Raw genomic sequence first — 16,750 nt, forward strand, 5'->3', positions numbered from 1 at the left:
TAGAATTTTAGAAGCAATTCCTCAAATTTTTAAGAAAATTGCCAAAACCCACTTTTTAAGGACCAGTTAAGGTATGAAGTCACTTTGTGGGGCTTACATAGTGAATACCCCCATAAATAACCCCATTGTAGAAACTACACCCCTCAAGTTACCTAAAACTGATTTTATAAACTTTGTTAACCCTTTAGGCGTTCCTCAAGAATTTAAATTTTACTATTTTGTCAGATTTTCCATTTTAATCCATTTTTTTCTTAACAGCCAAACAAAACTCAATATTTGTTACCCTGATTCTGTGGTTTGCAGAAACACCCCACATGTGGTCGTAAACTGATGTAAGGGGAGCAGAAGAAAAGGTTTTTGGAAGGCAGATTTTGCTGAACTGGTTTTTAGATGCCATGTCCCATTTGAAGCCCCCCTGATGCACCCTTACAGTAGAAACTCCCAAAAAGTGACCCCATTTTGGAAACTAGGGGATAAGGTGCCAGTTATTGGTACTATTTTTGGGTACATATGATTTTTTGATCATTCATTATAACACTTTATGGGGCAAGGTGACCAAAAATTGGTTGTTTTAGCACAGTTTTTATTTATTTATTTTTATAGCGTTCACCTGAGGGATTAGGTCATGTGACATTTTTATAGAGCAGATCGTTACCGACGTGGCGATACCTAATATGTATACTTTTTCTTATTTAATTAAGTTTTACACAATAATACAATTTTTTAAACAAAAAAATGATGTTTTAATGTGTCCATGTTCTTAGAGCTATAGTTTTTTTATTTTTTTAACCGATTTTCTTTTGTAGGGGCTCATCTTTTGTGGGATGAGGTGACGGTTTTATTGGTACCATTTTGTGGGACATACGCCTTTTTGATCACTTGGTGTTGCACTTTTTGTGATGTAAGGTGACAAAAATTGCTTTTTTTTGACAGTTTTAATTTTTGATTATTTTTTACATGTCAAACCTTTTTTTTTTTTTTTTTTTTTATGTTACACTTTTCGTCCCCCATAAGGTCATACAAAACCTCTGGGGGACATTTAACTTCACTTTTTTTTTTTTCCCCCCACTATTTTTTTTTTCTGTAACTGGGGCTGACATAGTAGCCCCAGGTACAGGGGAAATACACCCCCCAGAGAGGCTGTACAGCAGTATACTGCACTGTACAGCCTCAGAGCAGAGCTGATCGAGGTCTGTAGAAGACCCGACAGCTCCTGCATTCTCCCGGCCCCCGGCGGTCACATGACATAGCACTTCCTGCTCTGTATACACAGCGCTTGGTGAGCACTGTGTATAGAAGGCAGGGACACCTGGGAACTGTCCCTGCCTTCTCTAAGAACGTCCATTCAGAGATAAACCGACTGCCCAAGGACGTTTATAGTAATAGGCGGTCGGTAAGTGGTTAAAGGGAGTCTGTCAGCGACTTTACACATATTAAGATGCCAACATTGCCCTGTAGGTGATATAAACAGTTACCAAATTATACCTTTATTTCCTTTTTCTATGTATCTGATGTTCACAAAAATGAAATATGCTCAGGGGTGTATCTATCACAAGGCAAACAAGGCATTTGCCTAGGGCGGCACTTGAAAAGGGGGCGGTAAAATGCCTTGTTAGTGATAGTTACCCCATATGCTAAATATATTTTTTGCCCCTTGTCCGATCCTTCATTATGCAAGCGGCATCGCCGGCGCCACATAGTAAAGGAGTTGAAAAACGTACTTCCTCCCCCTCCTGACTTTCTCCCGACCTCCCCTGCCTTTTGCGTTCTCACGTTGCCGTCGTGACGTCACACAGAGGTGGAGTCACGGACCGGCAACGCTAGAGTGAGCCTTATCTCCTCCAAGTGCAGAGCGGATCCTGCACACGGTCACCGTGAACACTGAGGCCAGGCCCCGGCCACCAATGCACTGATCCCTGAGCCTGCTGTCTTCAAAAACTGTAAGTACTTAAATTACAGTAATTCACAAAAAATCTATTACTTAGTTGTTTTATGGGGTAAGGGGGTTGGGACCCTTTGGGTGGTTAGAGGGGGGAGAATTAGAGAGGGATTAATACTGTACTAACTCTAGCTGCACATTGTTTTTTAACAAGGAAGGGGTGGGTCAAATTTATATTAGGGGGGTGCCCGAGTTTAGTCTCGCCTAGGGCAGCACAAAACCAAGATACACCACTGAATATGCTAATGAGTTTGCAAGTGCCCAGAGGAGGTTCCCATTTCTGCAAGTGTCCATGCCCTCCGGAGACTGTCATTGATTGCTCCTCCCATGCATCACCGTAAGGCCTCCTGCACACGAACGTGTGCGCCCCGTGGCCATGCTGCGGCCCGTAGTGCTTCCGTAGGGTTCCGTTCCGTGCTTCCGTTACGCACCATTCTGCATCTCCGGATTTGCGGACCCATTGAAGTGAATGCAAATGCGGTCCGCAATACGGCAACTGGACACCTACGGTCATGTGCAGGAGGCCTAAGGCTACATTCACACGACCATATGAATGAGTCCGCATCCGTTCCGCAATTTTGCGGAATGGATGCGGACCCATTCATTTCTATGGGGCCGCAAAAGATGCTGACAGCACACTGTGTGCTGTCTGCATCCGTTGTTCCGTGCCCCGCAAAAAAATAAAACATGTCCTATTCTTGTCCACAATTGCGGACAATTTCTATGATAGCGGCGGCATGTGCGGTCCTCAAATTGCAGTACGCACATGGGCCGGTATCTGTGTTTTGCGGATCCGCAAATCACCACGTTTGTGTGAATGTAGCCTAAAGGTCACCACGTTTTTTCCTCTGAAACAAGTTCAATGCACCTTAGCTATTCAATAAAATGTATCTGTATGGTGCCACCTGCTGTTTGTTCTTTTCCTTATTTTTTTGTCCGTCTCCCTGAGCTGGTTGAACGCACTCAGTTTAAATCTTCATCTGCCACCAGCCATATGTTCTGTTAGAAGCTGGGGCAGTTACAGGGAGAGATCTGCAGCAGAAAGGACATGCCCCTGAGCTGCCAGGCTGAAGATAATCTAGTAGAGCAATTGGAGCAGTGAATGTGGGGATCTCTGGATCCATGTCAGGTACAGGGCTGGTTCTAGCTTTGTTCATAAGGTAATTTCATGTACTATAAGATGTGTGATTATAATTTTTTTTACATCAATCATGTCATAACCCCTTGAGGCTAGAAAACATTCGAGAACCTGTACAGCTTACGCTAGGTATGCCCCTCTGGGCTAATGATTAAAACAGGGAGACCAAAGATAGTTTTTGTCATCACTGTTATGTAGCTATATTACTATTAAATGATAATAACCTGACCTTTGTCATGCATACTTGCACAATAAATCCATTAGTCAGGAACTTAATAACCTAGAAAGTCCATTCATGAAAAAATCTCAAAGTACATTTGAATACTATATTGTTCCACAGAGTTGGAAGGAATGCAGGCAGTAAAGTCAAGAGCGGGTATGGAAGTTGATCTAAAGTGGACTTCGATCCGCATTTCAGGAAAAATGTGATTTACAGCGAAGCCGAATTTATTTGCACTTCATGGTAAGTAATCTATTTTTTCCCTTAAAAAAAAAAAGAAAAAACATACTCACCTCAAACTTTTGCGCGCAAAGAGCCTATCGCGACCTTTCTTGCAGAAACACGTGTGTGTCAACGCACTGGCATCACCGCGCCCCGCCAGTGCGATGACACGAAATCAAGATGGTTGCGACGGCCTCTCCATTATCAAATGGTGAGTATGTTTTTTTTTTTTTTACTGGATTAGCCCCTGAAAGGCCTTAATTTGAATCTCAGATGCCGCGATCAGCAATGCAGGTGGCATCTGAGGGGTTCAATGACGGGGGCGGCGCAATCGCCGTTCTCTGTCATTGCGCCCGCTACATACAAAGTAATGCGCTTTGTTCTGAAGTAATTTGTCACAAATCGAATTTCTTTGTGAAAGTTGCCAAATCGAATTTTTAAGAACTGCCTCATCTCTAGTAGAGATCTGTCAAGAAAGAGTCTAAGAATCTACTGGACATCTGCATACCTCCCAACCGTCCCAGACAGTCCTGGATTTCAGTGGCTGTCCAGCGGTCCTAGAGTGGGTGAGGTATGTCCTGCTCTCAGGCAGCTGTCTCTGTTCCATAGGAAGCAGAGACAGTTGCCTATAATGATGAAGTAGAGAGCCGTCCACTCGATGCTCCATCATTCATCCCCCTGTCGGCGCTCCACACTGCCGGTTTGTGCATGAGGCGGGGCCAGCCAGCAGTCAGCTGTGCTCCTCCTCCTCCTACACAGACCAGCAACTCTGAGTGTATCCTGCTGCTGCTGCTGCTGGGGAGATCATCAGAGGAACCAGGTGAGTATGTAGAGTTTTTTTTTTTTTTTACTTCCTGTGAAGAAGGCACATAACTGGGCATATTACTGTGAGGGGCACATACCTGGGCATAATGAGGGGGCACATATCTGGGTATATTACTGTGAGGGGAAATATATCTTGGCATATTACTGTGAGGGGGAACATATTAGGGCATATTACTGTGATGGGACACTTATCTGGGCATATTACTGTGAGGGGGTCACATAACTGGGTATATTACTGTGAGGTGGCATATATCTGTGAATATTACTGTGAGGGCGCACATATTATGGCATATTACTGTAAGGGAGCACATAACTGAGCATATTACTGTGATGGGGCATTTATCTTTGCATAACTACTGTGACTCCTGACATACTGCTCCACATAATCCCCCACTACATTATTCACCATGTTCCCCCACTTTTCACACAAACTGCTCCCCATGGTCCCTTGTTTCTCACACACTGCTCCACATGATAACTAACCCTCTTTCTTACATACTGGTCCCCAGGGTGATCCCCTAGCTAACTTACATAAAATGGTCCCTTCTGGTGACCTCGTCCATGTATCTGTCCTCCTCCACCTTATTCCTGACAATATCTTCCTTCTCCCCTTTCTTGCTTTCTGTGTCTGCCTCCTTCTTCCATGCTGTGTCCTTCTCTGTGGTGCAGGACCTTTGCCATGTGACGATATGACCCAAGGTCCTGCACACATTTTAGCTGCAATTTTCCAGCAATATGTGCATAACAGCTTTTTAATAGAGATAGACCAGACAGCCCGTTATGTGACTGGACCACCAGGAATCTTTCTGGTAGTGCAGACTGACAGTGTGGGCCTTTCCTGAAAGTGGCAGATTGAAACATTACTTACTGTACATGCAATGTTCATCTTCATAAAAAAAGACCTCTTTCAACCCCCTTCCAAAAGCATTTGTCACTGTCCTGCACAATGCACGAATAATAAACTATTTATATTGCAGGGCACCATTTTTTTGGGAAGAAGGGCCAAAATGTTCTTATCTGCCGACACATTCTATGTTTCTATGTTTTTTAATCCTGTACAATCTCTTTAAAGGCCCTTGCACACGACCGTATGCCCTCTGAGACATACGGTCCGTGAGTGGGCCATATGTCCCGAAGCAGCATTTATCGTGCACACGGGAGCACACAGCATCATAGATTACACGTCGGGCCGCCTGCGGAACTATTGTCCCGCACTCATATGATATTATGAGTGCAGGACAATAGCCCAGCGGGCCACCTGATGTGCACAGCATCATTGTAATCTATGATGCTGTGTGCTCCCGTATGCACGATCAATGCTGCTCCGGGACATATGGCCTGCTCACGGACCGTATGTCTCGGAGGGCATACGGTCATGTGCAAGGGCCCTTAGGATGAGGCCATGTGGTTTTACAATGTGATTTTATGCCCTTGGCTATTGCACGTATATTGCTGATTCCTGGGAAAACTGCTCGCTGCTATACATGGCCTTATCTTAGAGCGGATCTGTCATAAACTCTGGCCCCATGCGCATTATTGTGCCTTGCATTTTGGTCCACAAACCACAGATCTACATAATACCGATGCAGTGTCCCAGGGGGTCAGTAGTGTATGCTGGGCTTTGTAGTGCAGATTGACCACTAACCTGGGATCCACTGTCGTCTTCAATTGGGGCAAATACTGGAACAGGCAGGTATTTAACAGTTCGTGACGCCAGTGTCAATTAAACGGTGACACGCCGTGTATGGTATTGTAGAAGAATGAAGCAAGCATAAGATAGCCAACAAAAACTGGAACTTTTACTGAATATCAGTGAATACAGCTGGTTCTTGGGAGTACAGAATGGCCGGTCTTAGCAAGGCGTTATACAGAGTGTTGATTACAGGAGATGCAGTACAGGCGGCTTGCACACTATTCCTGACTGGTCCTGCTACATGTGACTTTCTCTCCAAGGTCTAATGCCCTTTATCTGGCGTACCCTTGAAGCTGTCCTTATCTAGTACCTCCTCCGTTATCTTGAGTACCTCTTGCTTTATCTGATCGGCCTCTGTGGTATTCTGTGTCTTCAGGCTGTTTAGCTAGGCCCTTCTGACTTCTATGCATACGGACTCAGGAGGGAAACCCTCTCTGCACTGAGTCTGGAAACTTCTAAACTTCCTGAGCTAGGCCCTAGCCTATTTATACTGAACTGGGGGCTCCCTCTGCTGGCTGTGATAAGGATTGCCGGTAACCGGCCTGACTGGCTTAAAGGGAACTACACACTCAAATCTAGCAGTGTCGGGTAGCCTACCCGTATGCTGCACACCCCCAGACTTTAACGTGAGTAAGGCCTCGTACTCACACATATGCCTGAACCAACATAAGCTGATGCATAAGTTAAACATGGCATTATAAATATGATAAACAACTATTTCACACAAAAATATAACATTTGCAACAAAGGACGCAAGAAAAAGGGGCGTCTTCTTTCTTCTTAGGCACGGCCGCTGACCTGGCACAGCGGACTTAAGGTGAACCAGGTTAGTCTATTTTTCTTGACTGAAGTATAATAAGGAACTACACAGGGTTTCCCCGTGGGTGTAGAACAGGCAAGGGCTCACGTGGAGGAGTCCATTCTTGCGCACAAACATCAAGCAGGCTATTTCCGATAGTAACTGTTCGGGAGGAGACACCACCAGCATAGTCAAAGTCTCTTAAATGGACTGGCGGACGTCCCCTGGTCATCCGGGTGGATCTTCTCAACACAGGGGTTTCCTCTTCCCTTAGCACCGAGGTAGAAGAGAGAGGAGCAACAGGAGGATCTCCATCCGTGAGACCTTAGTCAGGAACAACGGGAACAACAGGAACCACTAGAGGGGGAACTGGATCCGGGGCATCCTGAACCGGCTCTTCTGGAAGTAAAGGTACAGTAGGTGCCGGAGCGGGCACCAACAAGTTCAACCATGGTGTCAGAAGCCAATGCATGGGATCAGCGTCATACCTTAGATTTCGGACAGCCTGCATAGGATCCTCGGGCTGTATCGATGACTCTGACACAGGGGGTTCGGATATAGAACTCTCGGCACTGGGTCCTGGTGTCAGGCAGAGCTTTAACCGGTTTCGGTGTACAATTTGGGATCCCCTGCCCTCCCGGGTGATCTCATAAGTGTGAGTTCCAACATTTGGGATTGCAGTGACAACATAAGGACTTTGCTCCCATTTACTGTCCAGTTTACTGGTACGGCGGTTATTTTTTAACCATACCACAGCCCCTATCTTCAGGGGTTCTGCATGGGCTGCTTGGTCATAGTCTCTCTGCTGCCGGTCTCTAGCATAGTCCATACGTTCCTGAACAATAGCTTGGGCTGTATTCAATCGCCTTTGGTGTTCAGCAACCCAGTCGGTATTAGGGAATGGGTTGATGCAATCAGGTACGAGTACATCCAAGGAGTGGTCAGCAGGCGGGTATACCCGGTGGAACAGTGTATGGTATGATTGTACGTCAACATGAGCTGTGGCAACAGATTAGGCCAATCTCCCCTGGTTTCAGGAGGCACGGTCCTCAGCATCTCTATCAAGGTCTGATTCATTTTTTCACATAATCCATTACCTTGCGGATGGTAGGCCGTCGTCCGGATCTTCTTACAGTTGTGCAGGCGGCACAGTTCATGGAACAGATGGGACTCAAAAGCAGGACCTTGATCGGTGAGGATCTTTTCTGGACAACCGTAGGGCAGGAGGAAGTGTTTCCAGAACAGTTCGGCTGTAGTCTTGGCCGTCTGGTCTCTCACAGGCACCGCTACAACAAACTTAGTGAAATGGTCAATAATAGTCATAGCGTACACATACCCTGAGCGACTAGGCTCCAGTTTCACATGGTCGATGGCGACAAGTTCAAGAGGACGAGTACTTACAATGGGTCTCAGTGGTGCCCTCTGATCATGGTGTTCACCTCGTTTCAAGGCACAGGCTACACACTCCCGACACCACTTCTCCATGTCTTCTCTCATGCCCACCCAGTAAAACCGCTGGCGGATATTTGCCTCAGTCTTTTGGACCCCAAAGTGACCGGATTGGTTGTGGTACATCTCCAACACCATACCTGCATCTCGTCGGGGTATGAGAATTTGATGCACTCTTTCGTTGGACACTGGGTCTAGGCTTCTCCGTAGCAACAGGCCCTTTTGTATGAAGAGTTGATGGCGCTGTCTCCACAGTTTGATGAGCTCAGGATCTGTACTCTTACGCCGAATCCTCTCAGGGGCTCTGCCACTGGTAATGAAGTCCAACAATTCACCCAGCACTCTACTTTCAGACTGTAGTTTCACCCACCTTTCTTCTTTGAGTTCCGGCCTACTGGAGGGTGAAGGAACTGCAGCTCTGTTACTGGTAGCCCGAGCCTGATCCTGTTGAGCAAATTTATGGCATTTCTACATCTTCCCAAGCATCTCGCACATCATCAGGAGCTGTCTCTGTGGGAAGTCTGGATAAAGCATCAGCATTGTCATTAGTACGTCCAGCGTGATATTTTACAGAGAAATCATAGTTGGCGAGACGAGAGGCCCATCTTTGCTCCAAAGCCCCCAATTTAGCTGTATTTAGGTGTGCCAGAGGGTTATTATCAGTGAATGCAATGAATGGGGTAGCGGCTAGGTAATCTTTGAATTTTTCCGTCACTGCCCACACTAGTGCCAGGAATTCTAGTTTGAAGGAACTATAATTCTGGTCATTTTTCTCAGCTCCTTTCAGGGAGCGGCTTGCATAAGCTATCACTCTTTCTTTTCCCTCTTGAATCTGGGCTAACACAGCCCCCAGGCCCCGCTTGCTAGCATCAGTATACAGATGGAAGGGCTTGCTGTAGTCGGGATAACCTAACACGGGAGGCTCGGTCAGTTTCTTTTTTAACAACTGGAACGCGATCTCTCTCTCTTCATTCCACTCAATGAGCACTGGAGTTCTAGGACTTTTCTTGGGCTGCCCCCTCAAGAGTTCCTGGATAGGATCGGCTATTTGAGCAAAATGGGGGATGAAACGTCTATAGTAGCCGGCAAAACCAAGGAAACCCCTCACCTCTTTGACGGTAGTGGGTACCGGCCAGTTACGGACAGCCGCTAACTTATCAGGGTCAGGTTGTACGCCCTCTCCGCTTACCACATGCCCCAGGTATTTTACCGCAGGTTTGAGCAAGTGGCATTTAGATGGCTTTACCTTCAGGCCATATTTGACAAGGATTTCAAAGACCTCTGCTAAGTGTTTCAGGTGGTCTTCATATGTTTTTGAGTACACAATGACGTCATCTAGATACAGCAGCACTGTTTCGAAGTTTTTGTGACCCAAACACCGCTCCATTAGTCTCTGGAAAGTTCCTGGGGCATTACATAACCCGAACGGCATACAATTAAATTCAAACAGGCCCATGGGAGTGGTGAAAGCAGTCTTTTCCCTATCTGCCGGGGCCATGGGTACTTGCCAGTAGCCACTGGTCAAGTCCAATGTGGAGAAATAGGCAGCGGAGCCCAGAGCAGTTAGTGACTCTTCAATGCGGGGCAGTGGGTACGCGTCTTTGTGGGTTATTTGGTTAATTTTTCTATAGTCCACGCAGAAACGGATACCACCATCCTTCTTCTTTACAAGGACCAGGGGTGCCGCCCACGGGCTACGACTGTCCCGGATTACATTAGAGTCTTTCATCTCTTGGATCATTTCTTTTACAGTCTGATATGAAGTAGGCGGTAAGGGTCGGTATCTCTCCTTGATAGGAGGATGAGAGCCAGTAGGTATGGTGTGTTGTATGGCACTAACCTCCCCATAATCAGCAGCATGTTTACTGAAGGCCTGGTGGTGCTCTTTGACAAGCCGTAGTATCCCTTCTTGTTGATGTTGGGGGGTAGTCTCGTCCCCGACATGTAGCTCTTCCCACCAGGGTACTTGTGACTGGGGCACCGGCGGACATCCGCTGACTGCAGCTGGCGGCTTTTCTGTCACTGGAAGACGGATGATGTCTTGGAAGAACACCTGAGAAAGCTGGGCAACAGGGTAATGCTTAGTAAGCGCAACAGGATGATCACTCAGGTTAATCAGACGGACAGGTACTTTACCTTGGGAGACGTTCACCAGGCACTTGGCAGCTCTCACATAAGGGTAGTTCTCCATCTGGATTGGTTCCACCAGGGCTGGATAATCTTGGCCTTGGACTCCCAGGACAGCACGACACCATAAGAGAGTTTGGGAATTAGGAGGCAAAGTCACAGGCTTATTATCACGAATCTTGGCAGTACAAATTTCTCCTTTCCCGTTAGCAAACCTCTGCTGGGCACTTAACACAGTGATAGTCTTTTGAATCACCCTCTTGGATGCAGAGGAAGCGGTGGGCAGAGTCTGATGTAATACGGCAAGTATTTCAGCATAACAGTTTTTGAAGACATTGGTGCCTAGAATGACAGGATGTCCTCCTCTGTCGCCGGCCTGTACTACTATCACCCCCTGTTGAGGCAAGGTTACTTCTCCCACCTGCAGGGTGGGTTCCCAGTATCCATGGATCTTTACCGGTTTGCCATTGCTGGCGATAATCTCTACCCAGGATTCAGGCGGCTGGGTCAATTGGTTGGTGTCCCAGAATCTTTCAAAGGCGGGCAGCTGAATGGTAGTGACCTGAGACCCAGTATCTAATAGGGCTTCAAAGGGGACCCCGTTAATCTCCACATTGATTTTAGGATGGGATCCTACATACCGTGGCATCCAATTTGGATCTTTTGGACCTAGTGTTCTACCTCCCGAGGGGTGGTCCTCAGCCTCAGGGGTTGCCCGTTTAACTGCCAGCAAGTGGATTCTGTGTGTCCCATCTTTTTGCAGTATGTACACACGGGCCGCTGGCGACCCCTATTGCGCCTCCCAGGATCCCGGGGGTGAGTCTCTTGGTATGGAGGTGGGAACGGCTTAGGAGGTGACAGGAACTCTTCTTCTGACATCATAGGTTTTTCCCATTCCTCCATTTTTCTGCACACTCTCTCTAGGCTTTTAGTGAGGTGATTTACTTGCTCTGTCAGCATGGCGATAGTATCGGTAGCTGTAGCTTGAACAGCTTGACCGGCCTCAGCTCGGTTAATGATACACGGTTTTGACCTGCAGGCTGATAACTCAGGTGGGGTGCTCAACTCTGTAGATACTGCTGACCCCAGAATTTTTATAGCCAGTTCTTTAAAGTCCAGAAAGGTACTGTTAGGGTGTTGGGCGGACAGCATCTTTAATTGGGTCCTTATTTGCTCACTAGCCACTCCGGTAATAAATTGTTCCCTCAGGGTCTGATCCTGGTTATCAGCTTCCTTGGGATCTATCTGAATTACAGCCCCCAAAGCCTCCTGAAGTGATAGGGCATAGTCACGGAGGGACTCACCGGGCTTCTGTTTCTTGCCAAAGAAGTGCATCTTTATCTCTGAGGCAGTCCTCGTTTCAAAAGTGGCCCTGAGGCGGGTGAATATCTGCTCTAGAGTACTCCGTTCCGCAGCAGGCCAGGATAATACCTCTCTGCGGGCAGCCCCCTCCAGTTGCGCTAGCAAGATTTCCATTTGCTGATCGGCATTTATGGGGTACAGTTTGAATAAGGCCAGCAACTTTTCTTTAAAGTCTCTTAGGGTATGGGCCTCTCCGTTATAGCGGGGAAACCATGGGGCCCCAAAATAGTAAGGCATGGTAAAGGGCATCATGCTGGGGGCTATAGGATGATTAGGAGCCGCAAGCTCTCCCGGGTCCGGCCGCTCGGCAACTCCCGGATCTGACATGTTAACTTATTACGAGGTGGCCGCTGGTGACTAAAGGGGCCGGAACAATCCCCTTCCCTCCGGATACAAGTTCTTACCGGTTTCGCCGGGTGTGCGCAGGCCAAATCTCGTGAGACTCCGGACGTCCTGTGTACGCGGTGACGTTGCTGACGCAGGAAAAGCAGGGCCGCGGCGGTGCGATGATGAAGAGGGGCGGGATTCTCTGTGTCTTTGAAGGGATCCGCCCACGGAGGTCCTCAGCAGCGCGGGAAACTTTACTCCAGGCGGCCGGTGGCCATCTTGATCACGATTCCCTGACAGCAAGCAGGGTGTTGCAAAGTCCAATAAATCACAGTCCACAAATACGATTTTCTCTCTGGGGGTAGCGCAACACAGTACAGCGTCTCTGATTCCTCCCAGGCACAATTTCAATCCACCGGCTTGGAAATAAAGGGTACAGTCCTCGCAATACGGTGGTGGAATAGTTAAAGCACACAGTTCACACTTCTCTGCACTGTAGAAGTATGCGGATCCTGTTCGTGACGCCAAAAAGAGCGATGCAGTGTCCCAGGGGGTCAGTAGTGTATGCTGGGCTTTGTAGTGCAGATTGACCACTAACCTGGGATCCACTGTCGTCTTCAATTGGGGCAAATACTGGAACAGGCAGGTATTTAACAGTTCGTGACGCCAGTGTCAATTAAACGGTGACACGCCGTGTATGGTATTGTAGAAGAATGAAGCAAGCATAAGATAGCCAACAAAAACTGGAACTTTTACTGAATATCAGTGAATACAGCTGGTTCTTGGGAGTACAGAATGGCCGGTCTTAGCAAGGCGTTATACAGAGTGTTGATTACAGGAGATGCAGTACAGGCGGCTTGCACACTATTCCTGACTGGTCCTGCTACATGTGACTTTCTCTCCAAGGTCTAATGCCCTTTATCTGGCGTACCCTTGAAGCTGTCCTTATCTAGTACCTCCTCCGTTATCTTGAGTACCTCTTGCTTTATCTGATCGGCCTCTGTGGTATTCTGTGTCTTCAGGCTGTTTAGCTAGGCCCTTCTGACTTCTATGCATACGGACTCAGGAGGGAAACCCTCTCTGCACTGAGTCTGGAAACTTCTAAACTTCCTGAGCTAGGCCCTAGCCTATTTATACTGAACTGGGGGCTCCCTCTGCTGGCTGTGATAAGGATTGCCGGTAACCGGCCTGACTGGCTTAAAGGGAACTACACACTCAAATCTAGCAGTGTCGGGTAGCCTACCCGTATGCTGCACAGATACCCAGTTAAAACCAGAAGTTTACATACACTATATAAAAAGACACATATGCATGTTTTTCTCAATATCTGACATGAAATCAGAATAAACCTTTCCTTTTTTTTGGTCAATTAGGATTACCGTAATTATTATTATTTGCCAAATGCCAGAATAATGAGAGAGAGAGGGTGTGTCAATATCCACAGTGAAACGAATACTGTATCAACATGGGCTGAAATGCCACTCTGCCAGGAAGAAGACACTACTCCAAAAGAAACATAAAAAAGCCAGATTAATGTTTGCACACAGGAACAAAGACCTACATTTTTGGAGACATGTCCTGTGGTCTGATGAAACTAAAATTAAACTTTTTGGCTATAATGACCATCGTTACGTTTGGAGGAAAAAGGGAGAAGCTTGGAAGCCTAAGAACACCATCCCAACTGTGAAGCACGGGGGTGGCAGCATCATGTTGTGGGGTGGTTTTGCTGCAGGAGGGACTGGTGCACTTCACAAAATAGATGGCATCACGAGGAAAGATTATGTGGAAATACTGAAACAACATCTCAAAACATCAGCCAGGAAGTTAAAGCTTGGGCGGAAAAGGGTCTTCCAAATGGACTATGACCCGAAGCATACTGCCAAACTGGTTACAAAGTGGCTTAAAGGGAACCTGTCACCAGTTTTATGGTGTCCTAATTAAGGGCAACATAAATAAGTGACTGATTCTCTTAGCAAAATGCTGGGTCACTTTCTTTAATTTACCTAGTCAATCTGCCAACATCTTGTATTGAAAAGCTCCAGCTGATAATGATGAGTCCTGAATATTCATGAGCTCCTGACTCTCCCCGCCCACCTGCTGCTGATTGACAGTTTTTTCCTATATGAATCAGCAGCAGATGGGCAGGGGAGTGGCTATAGCTCTGAATTAAATATACGCTGGACTCAATGACATCACGCTGGACTCAAATTAGCATGCAGCATCTTTGTGTATATATTATGAGGTAACCATCTGTCACACCAGTAAGTGAATACATCTAAGGCACTTTTTTGTAGTTAAAGATTGTATATAATTAGTTAGATTATAATCAAATATCCACATGGCAGGTTCCCTTTAAGGATAACAAAGTCAATGTTTTGGAGTGACCATCACAAAGCCCTGATCTCAATCCTAATAATAAATGTATGGGCAAAGCTGAAAAGGCAAAGCGACCAACAAACATGGCTCAGTTACACCAGTTTTGTCAGGAGGAATGGGCCCAAATTCCGACCAACTATTGTGAGAACCTTGTGGAAGAATATCCAAAACCCAAGTCATACAGTTTAAAGGAAATGGTACCAAATATTAATGAAAATAATGTAAACTTTTGACATTGCAGAAAGTAATAAAAATGCCTTAAACATTCTCTCTCTCTCATTATTCGGGCATTTGGCTAAGGCCTCATGCACACGACCGTTGTTTGGGTCCGCATCCGAGCTGCCGTTTTGGCGGCTCTGATGCGGACCCATTCACTTCAATGGGGCTGCAAAAGATGCGGACAGCACTCCGTGTGCTGTCCGCATCCGTGGCTCCGTTCCGCGGCCCTGTTAAAATAATATAACATGTCCTATTCTTGTCCGCACTTTGCGGACAAGAATAGGCATTTATATTGCCGGCGCCCGTTCCGCAAATTGCGGAAGGCAACACGGGCGGCTTCCATTATTTGCGGATCCGCGGTTTGCGGACAGCATGAGGCCTAATAATAATAATTATGGTAATCCTAATTGACCAAAAACAGGAAAGGTTTATTCTGATTTCATGTCAGACATTGAGAAAAACATGCATACGTGTCTTTTTATATAGTGTATGTAAACTTCTGGTTTTAACTGTACCTCCCTTGTGCACTTCGCATATGTCTCATTCTTATCAACAGAAATGACTATTCTCTGTTCTATAAGTTAAAGAACGGCAACATTTATCCACAAAATGGTAACAGAAACTATACAGTGGACAGAAGGCTCCATCCGCTGTGCAGTCTCTGGCACCACTGTACTACCCTAGCACACACACTACACATTGGGGGTCATTTATCAAAGACCAGTGTTTTATGGTGGTCTTTTATCACCCCTGTACTGCCAGAGGAAGTGCTTAATTTATGACAAGGTGCACACCATCCTCCAGCAGTCATTGTGCCTAGTTTAAAAACTGTCCCCGACTGAATTCGTTTTTAAACATCATTTATGCCTATTTCCAGGCGTAAATATTAGTGAATTTGCCAGGGCTGATGGGTCGCCCAGGCATGGCTTTCACCACTCCCCAATGGCGGGGACGGGGTAAAAACGGTCATACAACAAATTTTTATAGCATGGCTATTTAATAAGTCACAAAACAAGGTTCTGCGCCTTTTTTATGCCAAAAACTAGCATAGCCTTCTTAATAAATGACACCCATTGTGCTTCTGGCTGCATCCACTGTAAAGTTTCCAGCGACAGTGGCTGCCCAAAACAGCTGATCATTAGGGGTTCTGGGTGTCGGACCCCCACAGATCTGAAACTGATGACTTAGGCCTCATGCACACAGACCTTGTTTTGGTCCGCATCCGAGCCGCAGTTTTGGTGGCTCGGATGTGGACCTATTCACTTCAATGGGACCGCAAAAGATGCGGACAACACTCTGTGTGCTGTCCGCATCCGTTGCTCCGTTCCGTGGTCCGCAAAAAAAATAACCTGTCCTATTCTTTCCCGTTTGCGGACAAGAATAGGCAGTTATATCAATGGACGTCTGTGCCGTTCCGCAAATTGCGGAACGGACACCATCCGTGTTTTGCGGATCCACAATTTTCGGACTGCAAAACACACAACGGTCGTGTGCATGAGGCCTAATCCTGAGGACAGGTCAATAAATTTCTAAGTACTGGGAAACCCTTTTAATAGATATTTTTACATAATGAGCCATGTACAGTGAAAAAAAGAGTTTACTATAATCATGAACTTATTTCTGAGTCCATTATGGACAATATAATTAATCAAAATTTTTTCACAATGATTATTTTAAAGCAACCCAGATTTAAGCCAGATGCGTACATGAAAATTTTATAGCAGTTTTTTTAGTCAAAGCCAGAAAAACTAATAATTCTCTCTTTTGCATCCAATTCTCTGACTCCAGTTCAAATAAGAAGAGGGCCACTGACATTCATACTCACATTGTCCGAAATAGGCAGATATTTGCAGGCAGTTCTGCATACGCTGCAATAATCTGTGCAATGGGGAAGAAAGGACCATGTTAGATATTAACTAAAAATACACACGTGCTGGGGACAGGGTCCACATACAATTCAGCAACATCCATAGCTACATACAAGACAGGTGTGATAGTCTGGGGGCAGGGACAGGAAACATTAGCAAATTGGAAGATTTATTTATACTTGTTTT

At 46.2% G+C, this 16,750-nt stretch overlaps 1 protein-coding gene across 1 annotated transcript in view; it reads right to left on the reverse strand.

The window, feature by feature from the left end:
• The window catches only part of RNF212B (ring finger protein 212B), a 119,184-nt gene extending 102,643 nt beyond the window's left edge, over positions 1-16,541 (reverse strand). Inside the window, exon 1 of the mRNA XM_044280538.1 lies at positions 16,522-16,541. The gene's annotated coding sequence lies outside the window, so the exon portion shown is untranslated. The remainder of the gene's footprint in view (positions 1-16,521) is intronic.
• Positions 16,542-16,750: the final 209 nt, after the last annotated feature.

This window comes from Bufo gargarizans, chromosome 1 (genome assembly GCF_014858855.1).
Source record: "Bufo gargarizans isolate SCDJY-AF-19 chromosome 1, ASM1485885v1, whole genome shotgun sequence".
Classification (NCBI taxonomy): domain Eukaryota; kingdom Metazoa; phylum Chordata; class Amphibia; order Anura; family Bufonidae; genus Bufo; species Bufo gargarizans.